Genomic DNA, 17,562 nt, shown 5'->3' on the forward strand with positions numbered 1-17,562 from the left:
GATTGTTTCTTAGTTATTCATATGCGTTGATTTGAAATTTAAAAACAATCTTCTTTTTTCCTGATTTTCAATTTATATTTTATATTTACTCAAAAACAAATAGAAAAACAAAAAATTTTGTTTATGCCAAAGCGCTTGAATAAAGAATAAAGAAATAAATAATATGAAAACCATATATTTTCTGTTCTAAACCATATCTATTCTATTTTAGTGTACCCAGCGAAGGGGGCCGGCTTTGCTAGTATTCTATAAAAAGAACAAAGTGGGTTACCTCGTGTGGACAAATCCTTGTTTAGCCGCCACATGTGAGAAAGTGTAAAGAGCATTTTATACCTACCGCCTGATTAAGTAATAGAAGGGCGTTAATCGTGGTACGTTAATCTCCGCAAGGTGAACTTCCCTATTAGTTCGTGAAGCGTTAGCCCCTACGAAATGGGGTAAAACGTAAAACCATTTAAGCCTCTGCCCCGCGGCAAGGAGACCAACTTGATGAGTATATATAAGTTGCTATTTAGTTCATTTGTTCGATTTACATTGAAATATACCGTTTTTCTTTGGTGGCCTTACCACCAATTATCTACAGACAGACTTAAACGAGTACAAAAAGTCTTATTTAAGGATGCTCTCTCTTCCCTGAATTTCTCTGACCCTGCCCCACCATACAAATCCCGCCTACTTCTAATTAATCTTAAACAATTAGAGATTAGATCAATTAGGAAATTGAATGTTCCTCTCTTTTAGAAACGATAGAATAAGGGGTCCCTACCAGGTCTTTAGGCAATAAATATCCATTATATTTGAATAGGTTCAGAACCAATTATACCTGCAATGTTCCTACAGCTCGCACTCTGCATGGCCTCAATAAGATGTCGAATTCTACCGTATTAGGTTTTACATTATCGAAACTATATTTTTCTGCTCAATTAAATTGTAATTTAGTTTTGGAAAACGATATTTTTGTAGTAACAGAATGGGTTGGTGCGTGAATTCAGAGAAAACGTAGGTTCGAATCTCGGCCAAACACCAAAATAAAGAAAAAATAAAACTATCTACCGTTCGGAGTCGGCTTGAAACTGTAGGTCCCTCCATTTGTGGAACAACATCATCATCATCTCTCAAAAACATCTCTCACATTAACCGTTGTCATCGCCGCTAGTAATTTCACTATCGAAACAAAAACAAAGGACTTTACGCATTGCATTCTACGCTCGCACTAGAAAAGCTTTTAAGAAAAACAATGTACTTATCATATCACATCCGTCGCCACGTATTTTTTGTATTTGCTTTACCTTCCGCACATTTAGTTTAATTAAATAAATTTAATATACATTCGTTTATAAACCAAATTGCATAGTTTTATTTTTATAAACAAATTGACGGAAAAACCCTCACTTGCTGAACCAATATTGTTTTATTTCACATTTTCAAGTGCGGCATGAACTAACTTTCAATTTTGTAGATTGTGATTGCTTATATTGTAAAGTGTAACTAAATTTAAGTTGCCGGATGGATGTTAATGACACAATATTAAAATATTTTTCATCCGGATCGGTTATATCTTCTTTTGATATTTTCCTTTAACATCCTATTAATATCTTTATCAACCAAAAGACATCACACTTAGTGGTTCCTCAACAAATGTATGGAAATAGTTATATTTTCAGTTTTTCTGCAACGTAAATATTTGGAATTTATTTAGAAAATTTTGGAAAAGTATTTTGTTTTAATAATTAAAAACATACGTTAAATATTATTTCTTAAGTGAGTATTTTTTTTTAATTTTCACACATCAATTACTTAGCTGTTGAAAAATTAAACATTATGTCATTCGCCAATTTATCGATCGCTATCTCTAGCTCGATTAACTTAACGAAAAATTTGCATGCGAAAGCAACAACAAAGTTATCGAGCATGATTCCCCGGTAAGGGGTTAGGTGGGTTTCAAAAGCTCAAAATAGGTACATTTTTATGAATTTTTTTTATTTAATCAACAGAATATTTCATTCCATCAATTTAACACATAAAAGATACATATTTTATAAGTAGTTTGTGAAATTTTCATTGAAAAATTTTGAAAATTAAGGCGTGGACACGTCGTCTCCTATGACCCCTCAAAAAAAGTTCTCTCGGCGTAGTCAGGATAACTCATGACAGATTCATCTGAAATTCAAAAACAAAAAAATTTCTGTTAGTATATTAGATGTTTCAAACTCGTGCTTGGACGAAGGAAAACAAAAAAACAAAAATTACATTTTTGGCGGCGTTGAAAACAAAAAACCCTTATTTTGAGTAGAATTTGCATCCTTCATGCCCTTGAAAAATTACTTGGAATAGAAAAAAAAAATTCCTTCGTTCAAGCACGAGATAATGTTATTTTGAAGAAGTGTGCAAAATTTGAAAGAGATCGGTTCATAAATTTTCGAGAAATCGTGACTACCGATGTCAAAAATGTAGTTTCAAGAAAAACGCGATTGAAGATTTACATTCAAATAACATGCCTCGATATACCTGCCAATCCAAAGGCTATATCTCTTAGAATATGACTCGGATCGTTTTAAAATTTTAAAGGAATATTCTCAACATATTCAATTATGAGATAAGCAAAAAAAAAAAATTCGATTTTTTGAAATTTTGAAACTTACCTAACCCCTTAACGAGTATGGTCATACCTTATTAGATTAGTATAACTCACTGCCTTGCAAACACATGTAATTTAAGGTAGCTTTATTCCCGCGTACCCAATATGTATACAAATGTTCTTTTATACCAGTTGCTTATCTATTCGCCACTTGCTAACGCTTGGCGAAAAGAAGAGGCCTTAGTGGCTTAATACTAAAATCATATATTTAATCACGGCCAAGTGAAATTTTTTAATATTGCTAGGACCTAGTTTTTCCCATTTCTACTAATTTGAACATGCATGCTACCAACGAACGTAGTCTGCCCATTAAAAATAAATAAATAATTGGCACGTAAACTTTTGTTAGGTATTTGGCCGAGTTTGTCTTCCAATTTGTGCTTCTTGATGTTGTTCCACAAATGGAAGAACTTACAGTTTTTTTATGAATATCTTTTTCATGGCAGAAATATTCTCGAGGGTTTGCCATTGCCTGTCGCTCCGGTCGTCCCGTTATCAAAAAACTTTTTTCTATCATTTTCCTGTTTCATGTACGGAGATTCGAACCTAGGTGATCCCAAATGGTAGTCATGCACCAACCACGTCAGACGCTCTTCGATGAATTCAAACTATATTTCTTTCATACGAGTATAATTCTACCACTGCAGTAGTTCTCTAACAAAAATTACGTTCACATATGCAGTAATTAGCAATAAATCCACAAAATTAATCTACCCGATCACATATGGCAGATTACCAAAATTGACAATCCTGTAAATACTACAATTGACTGTCAATACTGTTGTGAAAGGTTTTTCTACATAGAAATTATTTTGGTGGAATATTTCGGAGCTTTTGGTTTGTTTAAGTATTATTAACGATATGAAGAAAATACAAGGAGAAGGAATAGCTAATTTAATTGCGCAATTGGCTGGTAATAATAAACAGTTGGATACGCATTCGAAATTCGATATTACATTTTATCGTAAGTAATAAGAGGACTCACGTTTATGGGTATACGCTTTTTTCTGTTAAATGAATGAACATTTTATTAGAATTATGTCTATAAAAATGTTTCTTACACCGGCGTCTATTTTATTTAATTTTTACTTTAACGTTTTTCTTTACACTCGTAGAAATAATGATCTATTACACAAAAAACACAGTATGGTTATTATCTAGGATTATTTTATAATCTCAGATTTTGGAGAGAAATTTTTAATTACGGATTGGGAGTAAAGCACGAAAAGGTAGATCATCTACTTATATGTGAACGTATTAAAAGTCTATCTAAAAAAAAAACATTACATAAATAAACAAAGTTTATCGTTTATTTTTCCATATTAATTTTATTGAAAGTAGACTAGGGGTACATAATTACTTAAATATAATATTTAAACATAAAAGTTTTGATGAAAAACTTATATACTTAAAGATTAATATTCTGCTTATAATGTCTAAGTGTATGAACCTAATTTAAAAATGATTACACATGTCTATGATCAATACATCCGCCTTTTGAATTATAGTACTTCGTTTTTGTTTTTATAAATTATCATTAATAATAAAAATTAAATGTTTATTTGTGTTTATATTATTTTTTGCATAAGTTCAATAATTGCTGTATATAAATACAAAAAGTTGTATTTATTAATAATGGAGCCAATATATTTCGACAGGTAATCCCCTCGACCTATTTGCATCAACTTATAAACTTAAAGATTAAAGTGTTGCTCATAATGTCTGAGTGTAGTGTCATTAAGAATTATTACATCCATCTTTTATTTATTTTACAGTATTTTGCTTTTCTATAAATTATAGTTAAGAATTAGTGTGAAAATTGAACGTTAATTATGTTTAATTTTGCATTAGTTTAATAATGGAAATTGCAATTTAAATTTACAATGAAAAGGAACAATATTCATTTACATATACGGCGGCCGCCGTAGTCGAATGATTAGTACGTTACTACTATTCGAGAGTGCGTAGGTTCGAATAGTAGTAATTGCCCCTCGGCAGGCAATGGCAAACCTCCGAGTGTATTTCTGCAATGAAAAAGCTCCTCATAACAAACCACTTGCCGCTCGAAATCGGCTTAAAACTGTAAGATCCCCCATTTGTAAAACGGCATTAAGACGCACTCCACAAATAGGAGGAACCCGACCAAGTATCTAACGCGCCAATATTTATGTTATGCTTATATATTATATATAAGAATGTTTTCGTTTGCGGCACTTTTGGGGAACATTTCATATACTGTCATTAAAAAAAGGATCTAAAAGGGGGAAAGAGAAGTGTATCTCCATCCTAAAACTTTAAACCCCATAATCCGGAGGTTTAAATCGAAAAGTTAGTGTTGCCAGATACCTCAAAAAAGAACGAAGTTCATATGGAGGTAGAATTGTATAGAGACGTTTGTAAATTTATTAGTATTTTTATTTTAAATTGCAGGCATCTAGAAACACAATATTGTTGTCCATTAAAAATAATTGTTAACCGCGTTTAAAATTGAACCTAACGAGGATATTGTAAATTGAGTATATCTCACAGCTCAGAGGAGTTATATGCTCTCGCCTCACAGATGGCTTTATTAAAATAAGAAGAAGTAATATTATATTAATATTATATACTTATAAGAAAACTAAATGGTACTGATATAAAAAATAATATGAAAAAGAATTAAATGAGAATTTTAAATTGAAAAAAAAAAAAACATTCATCGAGAATCTCCATAATACATATACCTACACTAATTTCATTTTTAGTTTAAGTGCGATTTTTTGTGTAACTGTATACTAAAATAGTTTATTAAATTATTATTTATGATAAAACTACTGAAATAGTAATTTAAATTGTGTTTCTAAACATTTAAGTCACTTTTTGTACACATACTAACCGATATGGAATATTAAAACATTTTTATGTTGTGTTCAATTATTTGTCGAAATATAAAAAAATCTTAAGAAATTATAAAAAAGGCGACATTGTATATTTAGCACAGAGGCAACAAGACACAAATGACAACTTGCAAGAACAACAAAAACGCACATAATATAAAATGTCTTAAAACGCTCGGAAGCATATTCATTCCCGGTGGAGATTGTACCGAATTTATACAAAGCGCAATTACAAATGAACCTTACCTTCCATTGGTTTAAAGCATAGTAACTGATTAAATAAATGAAATCAACATTTAGTATTGTCCAAACAAGCATGCATATATATATACATACACACATATTTGTAATGTAAGTTGCATATCATTACGATACTGCATCAATACCCATATTGGCTCATATTCTCCTCTTGTGTAAAAATGTCATTTGTTTGAGTATTTTTCCGTTGCTTCACAAGTACAACAAGAGTAATAGTGCAAATTAAAATGTAAAGTGTTTAAATGAGAATTTGTAAAGAAATTATGAGAAATACAATTTAGTTAAACAAATTAAAGGACCAGTCCAAATTCTTGAAATTTTAGATGGCTGCAGATACGTCTTTTCGAATTCTAACTCCAAGAGAACTTATAAATACGCTCATGACGCTCACAAAATACGTGACGGTGAAGTTTAGATGCGGTTACTGTTGACTAAGGAATACTTTTTTGTAATTGTTTTCCTGCTAATTGCTTATTTCAAACTGCATACAATTTTCAGACTTGTTGATTGGGTTTAGAGGACATGGTGAAGATGGAATTATTTAATAAAGCTACTAGTATGAGGTTGGTAATGGTTAACATTGACACTAAATAGAAGTGTTTTCTAACGTTGCTAGTTGCTGGAATGGTAATTTTTAATGCTGGAGGGAAGCAGTTAATATCGTAAATGTGGTGAAGTGTTTGAATGAAGCATTTAATAAATTTGAATGAGAAAGAGTTTACTCTAACGCTGATTAAAGGTTGGAATGGTGTAAATATATGTGAATTGAGGAGAGTTTGCTTTGGTTAAGTGCTGACCATTCATAAAAATTTTAATTTCTATAAATTTATTTCGTTAGTGATTTCAAAATATAGGGAATGACGGCGAGTTTTCTTTTACATGGTGTTAAGCCAGATTCTGGCAAACTATTCTAATAGAATAATGTGATGTAAATTATAATAGAATAAATTAATATAATATTGAATTTAAATAATGAAAATGTATTAAAGCTTAATATTAAGTTATTTTATATTTTTTATTTATAAGTATGTAGTACACTTTACTGTTTCTCGCTGTCGCTATTCCTTTACCTGTTTCTATTTACTTCCGAGCATTGACTCTACAGCTACAGCTATACTTTCCGTTCTTCCTATTTCTATTTACTTAACTGCATACTCTCTCTAACTCTCCACATACTGTTCTTCCATTTCCGCTATTTCTTGTATCTTAGTTTTAAGCCTAATATAAGGACAGTACATGGAAAATAAAGTCACTTTTTGAATTGTAGTCGGACGAGTGCGGTTTAATTTTTTAATTACGCTTCCACAGGCAATATTCGTTTAATCTCGCGCTTCCCTTAGTAAAGTGTTTTTTTTTTAATTTATATTAATATACCTACAATATCTTCACAAAACAGTGAAGAATTTTCATGGCGCCCGAGCAGGGACAGTAGTGCGAAAGTGGTAAAAAACAAAGTGATAGTGACAAAAGACCACAAGTTGGCAATTTGTGCACGCAAAATATTTAATAACTAATAATTAAATTAAATAACCAACTAAATAACTAAAATAATATTGCCTGCGCGGTCCCTTTACAAGCAAAACAAAAGTCGTCTCGTAAACAAAAAAAAAAATAACAAAACAGACAAACAGACAACTTAACTAATATACATATGCATATATGCATATATAAAAACTAGTGCAGTGACTTGGAAAGTGCAGTAACGGAAAAAGTGCAGTGACAGTGAGCCCCCAAAAACCAAAACAAAAAAAAAAAGAAAAAATTATATTTCTATCAAAAAAAAAAAAAAGAGAAAAAACTGTTTAAAATTGAAATAAAATACTTATACACATAAAATAAAATAATTATATTGAAAAAAGTTAAAAAACAAAAACAAAAACATATAGGACATCGTTACGAAGGGGAGTGACTGTGGAGCTATACGTCATATTCACCAACTGTTCACCACCAATATTCACCGTTACATAGGACATCGAGGGAGGAATGACCTGCAACTGTGTGGCCTGCCAAAGGGAAGTTGAAGCTGGAAACAAACCAGTCCACGATAAACAGGTATTCAGTGCGAAAAATTGAAGCTAGAAATTTACTTTGTGATTGACCGAGATTATTACAGTTGCTAATAATCGTCTCACAGTACAAGGGCTCAAATTATTGGCATCTCGTGTATCCACTTCTTATATGCAAATAAACTTATATATATACATATCTATATACATATACATATACTGCCTATGAAGTGAAGGATACAGTGGGACCCGAGGTAGAGGAACTTGTTTGTCGCCAAATAATTTGCGAGTACTATTTTTCGGTTTATTTTCGGGATTTTTTCAAAAAATCAAACGAAATTGCGGTTTGTTAATCAGCCACAATATTTAAAAAAAAAAAAAATTTTTTTTTTCGACAATACAAATTTTGTTTGAGCAAAGACTCAATTGTTCGCTGCTTATTTTCGTCTCGTTTTCGTTGGTTCTGGTAAAGTTTCAGCTATTATTATGTATTTCAGTATTTATCGCTTTCGTTTTCGTTTTCGTGCTGACAAACTTCCAGAACCGTTTTCATTTTATATTACAAAAACCACAGGATAAAGCAGGGAACTTTAATCTCAAATCATGAGTAAACCAAAGTCGGCTATTTCAAGTCTCTCTCCAAGTAAGGAGATAATGGACTTAAAGTCTTTAAAGCGCCAGAGAACTGTTGCAAAAACCAGCATAGTGCGCATAAAAACGGGTCTCCTTGAAAAGACCATGTCGCTAGATCCAATCGAATTGGAGTGCCGACTCGACGTATTGAACTCCCACAGCGAAAAACTCATGAAATGTCAGTCGAAAATTGAGGAAATCGACGAAGAAGACATTGTCCGGGGAGAGTTAGAGGACTTAATTGTAGAAACAAAGTCCATTATAAAGTCCATTCTGGTGAGAAATAAATCGTCAATTGCCGAAACATCCTTTATTGCACCTCACAGCTCGCGACTAAACCATCAGGAGGCTTATGCCGTAATGTGTGAGTTGGGGGCGCGTATGTTGGAGGGGGGCTGCGGCATTGCTTTGCTCCAGGAACCATGCTCCACCAATGGGGTGGTGAGAGGTCTTCCTGGGGGCTTTAGGGTCTTTACTGACCTTTGAGTCAATGCCGCAGTAGCTGTGTGTGAGCCAAGCTACTCTTATGTAGTAGTTGACTCATGGTGAGGAGTATTCATATGGGCTAGAGACCAAAAAAAAAAGCTAAATCAAGTTACGAAAATGGACGCACAACGATATGCACCACCCCGTTATTCTCTCCATCGTGGGTAGCAGCAATAGGGTTATGATTTTAATTTGTTTCTATTCATTTGGTCTCTAAATTGTCAAATGTTGCTTACGTTTTATCCAATTCGCGTGAAGGGTCAATCTTTGTTTATAGATTTAGAGATTCTAGGGGCAAAAAGCAAAAATAAAATTCATTGCACTACTGCTGCTACCTGTTTAATGTGCCTTGAGCTACATAGAATTTTTTCAATCACGTAGTAACCGTAGAGATGTAATTTTGATTTTTTCAATCATTACAAATTCAAGTTGAAATCTTTAATTTCATTCTTTTAAAAAAAAATTAATTTCATAAAATACCCAATGATTGAGATTGAAAAAAAAGCATCGACCCGCTCAGCGAGTAAAGCGAATTGTGTGTCGAAAACAACACTTTACAAAACGAAAGCTGGAAAATGCCAACGTCCCATTCCCAACGGAGTTCTCTATCGTAATCCATATTTGAATTTCTTACGTGAATTTCGCCTTCGCAATGGTCATCTCCCTGCGGTGGAAATTATTCGACGCGGCGCCAAGGAGTGGAAGAATATGCCTAAAGAGGGATAACCAATGGCTTATGGAGCTCCTGCACCAAAAATAGCAGAAACAGTTTTAAGGTCTTATAATTTTAATCTGAAAACAGAAAACAAAACAATTGAAATTGATGGATATAAAATTGATAACCCAGTTTGGGAAAATAATGGATCCTTTCCATTTGGAATAGTAAGTTCTAATTGGCATCCAGGGGAATTACACCGAATGGCTTATACATTTTTGGTAGAAAATTTTATAGCAATTAAAGATCTGGCTTGCAATGTAATAGAAATGTCAATGTATACCAACTCGGATATATTGACAAAAGGAAGACAAACTTGGGATCCTATAAATGAAAGAAGTGTTCCAAGTTCGCAAGCTTATTCCAGTTATTGTGAATTCTTAGTTGAGAAGGGCTTCCCAAATCATCATAGCCTTATGGGATTAATTAAATATACCTTTGAACCGATGGACAAACCAACAATAATTGGAAAGAAAGTTTTATGGAAGTATGAAGAAAAGGGACAAAGATTAATTGTTAAGGTGAAAAAGTCTTATATTGTTAAAAAACAATATGATGGTGAAGAAGCAAGAAAATATGTAATGAATTTAATTCGTTCTTTTTGTGGGTATAATAAAAGCGGATAAAGGGCTCACCTGAGAAGAAGAGCAATTGCTTCCCCATCAATCCCCATGCGAGCTTTTCTATTGCTCGTTGAAGAATTCCATCTAAAACTAGGGAAAAAGATTCCTGGAACCACTATATCTATTGAAAATAGTTGGCACTATGGGAAAAGCTAAAGTGGACCCAGAAGCTGTTGTTTCTTTACAAGCAACTCAAGGCGCCACTAAATGGAATGAGTGTCTAAGGGCTAGTGGTTTTGGCATGATGTCACAAACGTTTTTTAATTCAGAAAGAAGAAGAATCCTTGGCCTTCCAAGTTTAGACAACAGTGCAAAGATATTTGCAAAAGTCTGCCAAGCTAGTCATTTTTTGCTTACCGTGAAACGTATAGCATTGGGGAAATGGCTACAAGGTAAATCAAAGATTTTGGCAAAATAAAATCTTTTCAAATTCAGTCAAATATCTAGGTCATATAATACAAAATAACACAGTACGACCAATAAGGGACAATTTCATTTCAATCAAAAATTTTCCAATACAAAAAAATCAAAAGAATATAAGACAATTTTTAGGGAAAATTAAATTTTATCATGAATATATACCGAATAGTGCCAAAATATTAGAACCACTCCATAATTTACTTCAAAAAGATCAAAAATTTATTTGACCTCAAAGTTGTCAAAATCATTTGGAATAAAAATATTGTTCAAAAAATAAGTAAAACGACGAAAAGCAATACGAGTACAAATACTCATAAAAGCAACCACAACTACAACGATTTAGATGCTAACAATGATATGTCGGATGAATTGAGCGCGTACAGCTCGGAGGAAGACGAGGTGACATCACGAAAATCGCGAAAAATACAGCCAACTGATGCTGCGGATTACGAGGATGGGGGCGGAATGTAAAAATGTAAATTAATTTGTGTGCAAATAAATTACAAGTGATATTTTCATATTTGAGCCGTAAGCCCTGACAGCTAGTGTTCCTTTTTTTTATTGTAAAATAATAATTTATTGTTATTTTCCATATATTAAATTAAATTAATTAAAAATATTGTTATGCTCATAGCCAATCTTGGAAATATTTGATCGAAGATGTAAAGAAATTATATTTCTTATATTATTATATTACATATTCATTTAGTTTTAAATTCACCGCTCATCTCTTAGAGTAAGGGAACACTTATTCATTTGCATTCATTACAAATTCAAGTGGAAATATTAAATTTCATTCATTTTAAAAAATCAATCGTATTTGCGAGATCTCCCCTGATGAGTTCATGGGGGAGCTTTTCCATTTGAACCTGAAGGAGTTCAGCCCTGGTTGTCCGGAGAAGGACGTCAGGATGGTCAGCCGTCTTTGGAAGGTCAGTCCTGATGGGGTGACGAATGTTGTCCTTGAGGGCACGGACATGCTAATGTCCGCCCTCTTGGAGGCAGGTCGTTGCTACGTCAAGTGGTTTTCCTTCCGGGTACGGCCGGACCAGTTGACGCCCGGCTGTTTCCGCTGCATGGGCTTTGAACATAGGGTGGCGGAATACAGGCCAAGAAGGAAGTCTGCCGAAGGTGCGGGCAGGAAGGGCACAGGAGTGCAGGTTATGGCAATGCCCCGCATTGTCCCAACTAAACCGTCAGGAGGCTTATGCCGTAATGTGTGAGTTGGGGGCGCGTATGTTGGAGGGGGGCTGCGGCATTGCTTTGCTCCAGGAACCATGCTCCACCAATGGGGTGGTGAGAGGTCTTCCTGGGGGCTTTAGGGTCTTTACTGACCTTTGAGTCAATGCCGCAGTAGCTGTGTGTGAGCCAAGCTACTCTTATGTAGTAGTTGACTCATGGTGAGGAGTATTCATATGGGCTAGAGACCAAAAAAAAAAGCTAAATCAAGTTACGAAAATGGACGCACAACGATATGCACCACCCCGTTATTCTCTCCATCGTGGGTAGCAGCAATAGGGTTATGATTTTAATTTGTTTCTATTCATTTGGTCTCTAAATTGTCAAATGTTGCTTACGTTTTATCCAATTCGCGTGAAGGGTCAATCTTTGTTTATAGATTTAGAGATTCTAGGGGCAAAAAGCAAAAATAAAATTCATTGCACTACTGCTGCTACCTGTTTAATGTGCCTTTAGCTACATAGAATTTTTTCAATCACGTAGTAACCGTAGAGATGTAATTTTGATTTTTTCAATCATTACAAATTCAAGTTGAAATCTTTAATTTCATTCTTTAAAAAAAAATTAATTTCATTCTTGCCAAAAAAAAAATAATTAGTATAGTTGTAAATTCTATTAAATATAAATTAAGGCGGCCAGTCGCGAAATACTCGTATTGATTTCACATAAAATACCCAATGATTGAGATTGAAAAAAAAGCATCGACCCGCTCAGCGAGTAAAGCGAATTGTGTGTCGAAAACAACACTTTACAAAACGAAAGCTGGAAAATGCCAACGTCCCATTCCCAACGGAGTGCTCCATCGTAATCCATATTTGAATTTCTTACGTGAATTTCGCCTTCGCAATGGTCATCTCCCTGCGGTGGAAATTATTCGACGCGGCGCCAAGGAGTGGAAGAATATGCCTAAAGAGGGATAACTTGGCGAAGAATGCCAAGTTTTCTGAGGTGGCGCTCGATGTGAGCGTAAGACGGAAGCTCCACCAATGGCTTATGGAACTCCTGCACCAAAAATAGCAGAAATAGTTTTAAGGTCTTATAATTTTAATCTGAAAACAGAAAACAAAACAATTGAAATTGATGGATATAAAATTGATAACCCAGTTTGGGAAAATAATGGATCCTTTCCATTTGGAATAGTAAGTTCTAATTGACATCCAGGGGAATTACACCGAATGGCTTATACATTTTTGGTAGAAAATTTTATAGCAATTAAAGATCTGGCTTGCAATGTAATAGAAATGGCAATGTATACCAACTCGGATATATTGACAAAAGGAAGACAAACTTGGGATCCTATAAATGAAAGAAGTGTTCCAAGTTCGCAAGCTTATTCCAGTTATTGTGAATTCTTAGTTGAGAAGGGCTTCCCAAATCATCATAGCCTTATGGGATTAATTAAATATACCTTTGAACCGATGGACAAACCAACAATAATTGGAAAGAAAGTTTTATGGAAGTATGAAGAAAAGATAAAAGTTGAAAAGGGACAAAGATTAATTGTTAAGGTGAAAAAGTCTTATATTGTTAAAAAACAATATGATGGTGAAGAAGCAAGAAAATATGTAATGAATTTAATTCGTTCTTTTTGTGGGTATAATAAAAGCGGATAAAGGGCTGACCTGAGAAGAAGAGCAATTGCTTCCCCATCAATCCCCATGCGAGCTTTTCTATTGCTCGTTGAAGAATTCCATCTAAAACTAGGGAAAAAGATTAAAGGAACCACTATATCTATTGAAAATAGTTGGCACTATGGAGAAAGCTAAAGTGGACCCAGAAGCTGTTGTTTCTTTACAATCAACTCAAGGCGCCACTAAATAGAATGAGTGTCTAAAGGCTAGTGGTTTTGGCATGATGTCACAGACGTTTTTTGAATCAGAAAGAAGAAGAATCCTTCGCCTTCCAAGTTTAGACAACTGTGCAAAGATATTTGCAAAAGTCTGCCAAGCTAGTCATTTTTTGCTTACCGTGAAACGTATAGCATTGGGGAAAGGGCTACAAGGTAAATCAAAGATTTTCGCAAAATAAAATCTTTTCAAATTCAGTCAAATATCTAGGCCATATAATACAAAATAACACAGTACGACCAATAAGGGACAATTTAATTTCAATCAAAAATTTTCCAATACAAAAAAATCAAAAGAATATAAGACAATTTTTAGGGAAAATTAAATTTTATCATGAATATATACCGAATAGTGCCAAAATATTAGAACCACTCCATAATTTACTTTAAAAAGATCAAAAATTTATTTGACCTGAAAGTTGTCAAAATCATTTGGAATAAAAATATTGTTCAAAAAATAAGTAAAACGACGAAAAGCAATACGAGTACAAATACTCATAAAAGCAACCACAACTACAACGATTTAGATGCTAACAATGATATGTCGGATGAATTGAGCGCGTACAGCTCGGAGGAAGACGAGGTGATATCACGAAAATCGCGAAAAATACAGCCAACTGATGCTGCGGATTACGAGGATGGGGGCGGAATGTAAAAATGTAAATTAATTTGTGTGCAAATAAATTACAAGTGATATTTTCATATTTGAGCCGTAAGCCCTGGCAGCTAGTGTTCCTTTTTTTTATTGTAAAATAATAATTTATTGTTATTTTCCATATATTAAATTAAATTAATTAAAAATATTGTTATGCTCACAGCCAATCTTGGAAATATTTGATCGAAGATGTAAAGAAATTATATTTCTTATTATATTACATATTCATTTAGTTTTAAATTCACCGCTCATCTCTTAGAGTAAGGGAACACTTATTCATTTGCATTCATTACAAATTCAAGTGGAAATATTAAATTTCATTCATTTTAAAAAATCAATCGTATTTGCGAGATCTCCCCTGATGAGTTCATGGGGGAGCTTTTCCATTTGAACCTGAAGGAGTTCAGCCCTGGTTGTCCGGAGAAGGACGTCAGGATGGTCAGCCGTCTTTGGAAGGTCAGTCCTGATGGGGTGACGAATGTTGTCCTTGAGGGCACGGACATGCTAATGTCCGCCCTCTTGGAGGCAGGTCGTTGCTACGTCAAGTGGTTTTCCTTCCGGGTACGGCCGGACCAGTTGACGCCCGGCTGTTTCCGCTGCATGGGCTTTGAACATAGGGTGGCGGAATGCAGGCCAAGAAGGATGTCTACCGAAGGTGCGGGCAGGAAGGGCACAGGAGTGCAGGTTATGGCAATGCCCCGCATTGTCCCAACTAAACCGTCAGGAGGCTTATGCCATAATGTGTGAGTTGGGGGCGCGTATGTTGGAGGGGGGCTGCGGCATTGCTTTGCTCCAGGAACCATGCTCCACCAATGGGGTGGTGAGAGGTCTTCCTGGGGGCTTTAGGGTCTTTACTGACCTTTGAGTCAATGCCGCAGTAGCTGTGTGTGAGCCAAGCTACTCTTATGTAGTAGTTGACTCATGGTGAGGAGTATTCATATGGGCTAGAGACCAAAAAAAAAAGCTAAATCAAGTTACGAAAATGGACGCACAACGATATGCACCACCACGTTATTCTCTCCATCGTGGGTAGCAGCAATAGGGTTATGATTTTAATTTGTTTCTATTCATTTGGTCTCTAAATTGTCAAATGTTGCTTACGTTTTATCCAATTCGCGTGAAGGGTCAATCTTTGTTTATAGATTTAGAGATTCTAGGGGCCAAAAGCAAAATAAAATTCATTGCACTACTGCTGCTACCTGTTTAATGTGCCTTGAGCTACTTAGAATTTTTTCAATCACGTAGTAACCGTAGAGATGTAATTTTGATTTTTTCAATCATTACAAATTCAAGTTGAAATCTTTAATTTCATTCTTTAAAAAAAAAATTAATTTCATTCTTGCCAAAAAAAATTATAATTAGTATAGTTGTAAATTCTATTAAATATAAATTAAGGCGGCCAGTCGCGAAATATTCGTATTGATTTCACATAAAATACTCAATGATTGAGATTGAAATAAAGCATCGACCCGCTCAGCGAGTAAAGCGAATTGTGTGTCGAAAACAACACTTTACAAAACGAAAGCTGGAAAATGCCAACGTCCCATTCCCAACGGAGTGCTCCATCGTAATCCATATTTGAATTTCTTACGTGAATTTCGCCTTCGCAATGGTCATCTCCCTGCGGTGGAAATTATTCGACGCGGCGCCAAGGAGTGGAAGAATATGCCTAAAGAGGGATAACTTGGCGAAGAATGCCAAGTTTTCTGAGGTGGCGCTCGATGTGAGCGTAAGACGGAAACTCCACCAATGGCTTATGGAACTCCTGCACCAAAAATAGCAGAAACAGTTTTAAGGTCTTATAATTTTAATCTGAAAACAGAAAACAAAACAATTGAAATTGATGGATATAAAATTGATAACCCAGTTTGGGAAAATAATGGATCCTTTCCATTTGGAATAGTAAGTTCTAATTGGCATCCAGGGGAATTACACCGAATGGCTTATACATTTTTGGTAGAAAATTTTATAGCAATTAAAGATCTGGCTTGCAATGTAATAGAAATGGCAATGTATACCAACTCGGATATATTGACAAAAGGAAGACAAACTTGGGATCCTATAAATGAAAGAAGTGTTCCAAGTTCGCAAGCTTATTCCAGTTATTGTGAATTCTTAGTTGAGAAGGGATTCCCAAATCATCATAGCCTTATGGGATTAATTAAATATACCTTTGAACCGATGGACAAACCAACAATAATTGGAAAGAAAGTTTTATGGAAGTATGAAGAAAAGATAAAAGTTGAAAAGGGACAAAGATTAATTGTTAAGGTGAAAAAGTCTTATATTGTTAAAAAACAATATGATGGTGAAGAAGCAAGAAAATATGTAATGAATTTAATTCGTTCTTTTTGTGGGTATAATAAAAGCGGATAAAGGGCTCACCTGAGAAGAAGAGCAATTGCTTCCCCATCAATCCCCATGCGAGCTTTTCTATTGCTCGTTGAAGAATTCCATCTAAAACTAGGGAAAAAGATTCCTGGAAGCACTATATCTATTGAAAATAGTTGGCACTATGGGGAAAGCTAAAGTGGACCCAGAAGCTGTTGTTTCTTTACAAGCAACTCAAGGCGCCACTAAATGGAATGAGTGTCTAAGGGCTAGTGGTTTTGGCATGATGTCACAAACGTTTTTTGATTCAGAAAGAAGAAGAATCCTTGGCCTTCCAAGTTTAGACAACTGTGCAAAGATATTTGCAAAAGTCTGCCAAGCTAGTCATTTTTTGCTTACCGTGAAACGTATAGCATTGGGGAAAGGGCTACAAGGTAAATCAAAGATTTTGGCAAAAGAAAATCTTTTCAAATTCAGTCAAATATCTAGGCCATATAATACAAAATAACACAGTACGATCAATAAGGGACAATTTAATTTCAATCAAAAATTTTCCAATACAAAAAAATCAAAAGAATATAAGACAATTTTTAGGGAAAATTAAATTTTATCATGAATATATACCGAATAGTGCCAAAATATTAGAACCACTCCATAATTTACTTCAAAAAGATCAAAAATTTATTTGACCTCAAAGTTGTCAAAATCATTTGGAATAAAAATATTGTTCAAAAAATAAGTAAAACGACGAAAAGCAATACGAGTACAAATACTCATAAAAGCAACCACAACTACAACGATTTAGATGCTAACAATGATATGTCGGATGAATTGAG

This window comes from Anastrepha ludens, chromosome Y, assembly GCF_028408465.1.
Source record: "Anastrepha ludens isolate Willacy chromosome Y, idAnaLude1.1, whole genome shotgun sequence".
NCBI classification, from domain to species: Eukaryota; Metazoa; Arthropoda; class Insecta; order Diptera; family Tephritidae; genus Anastrepha; species Anastrepha ludens.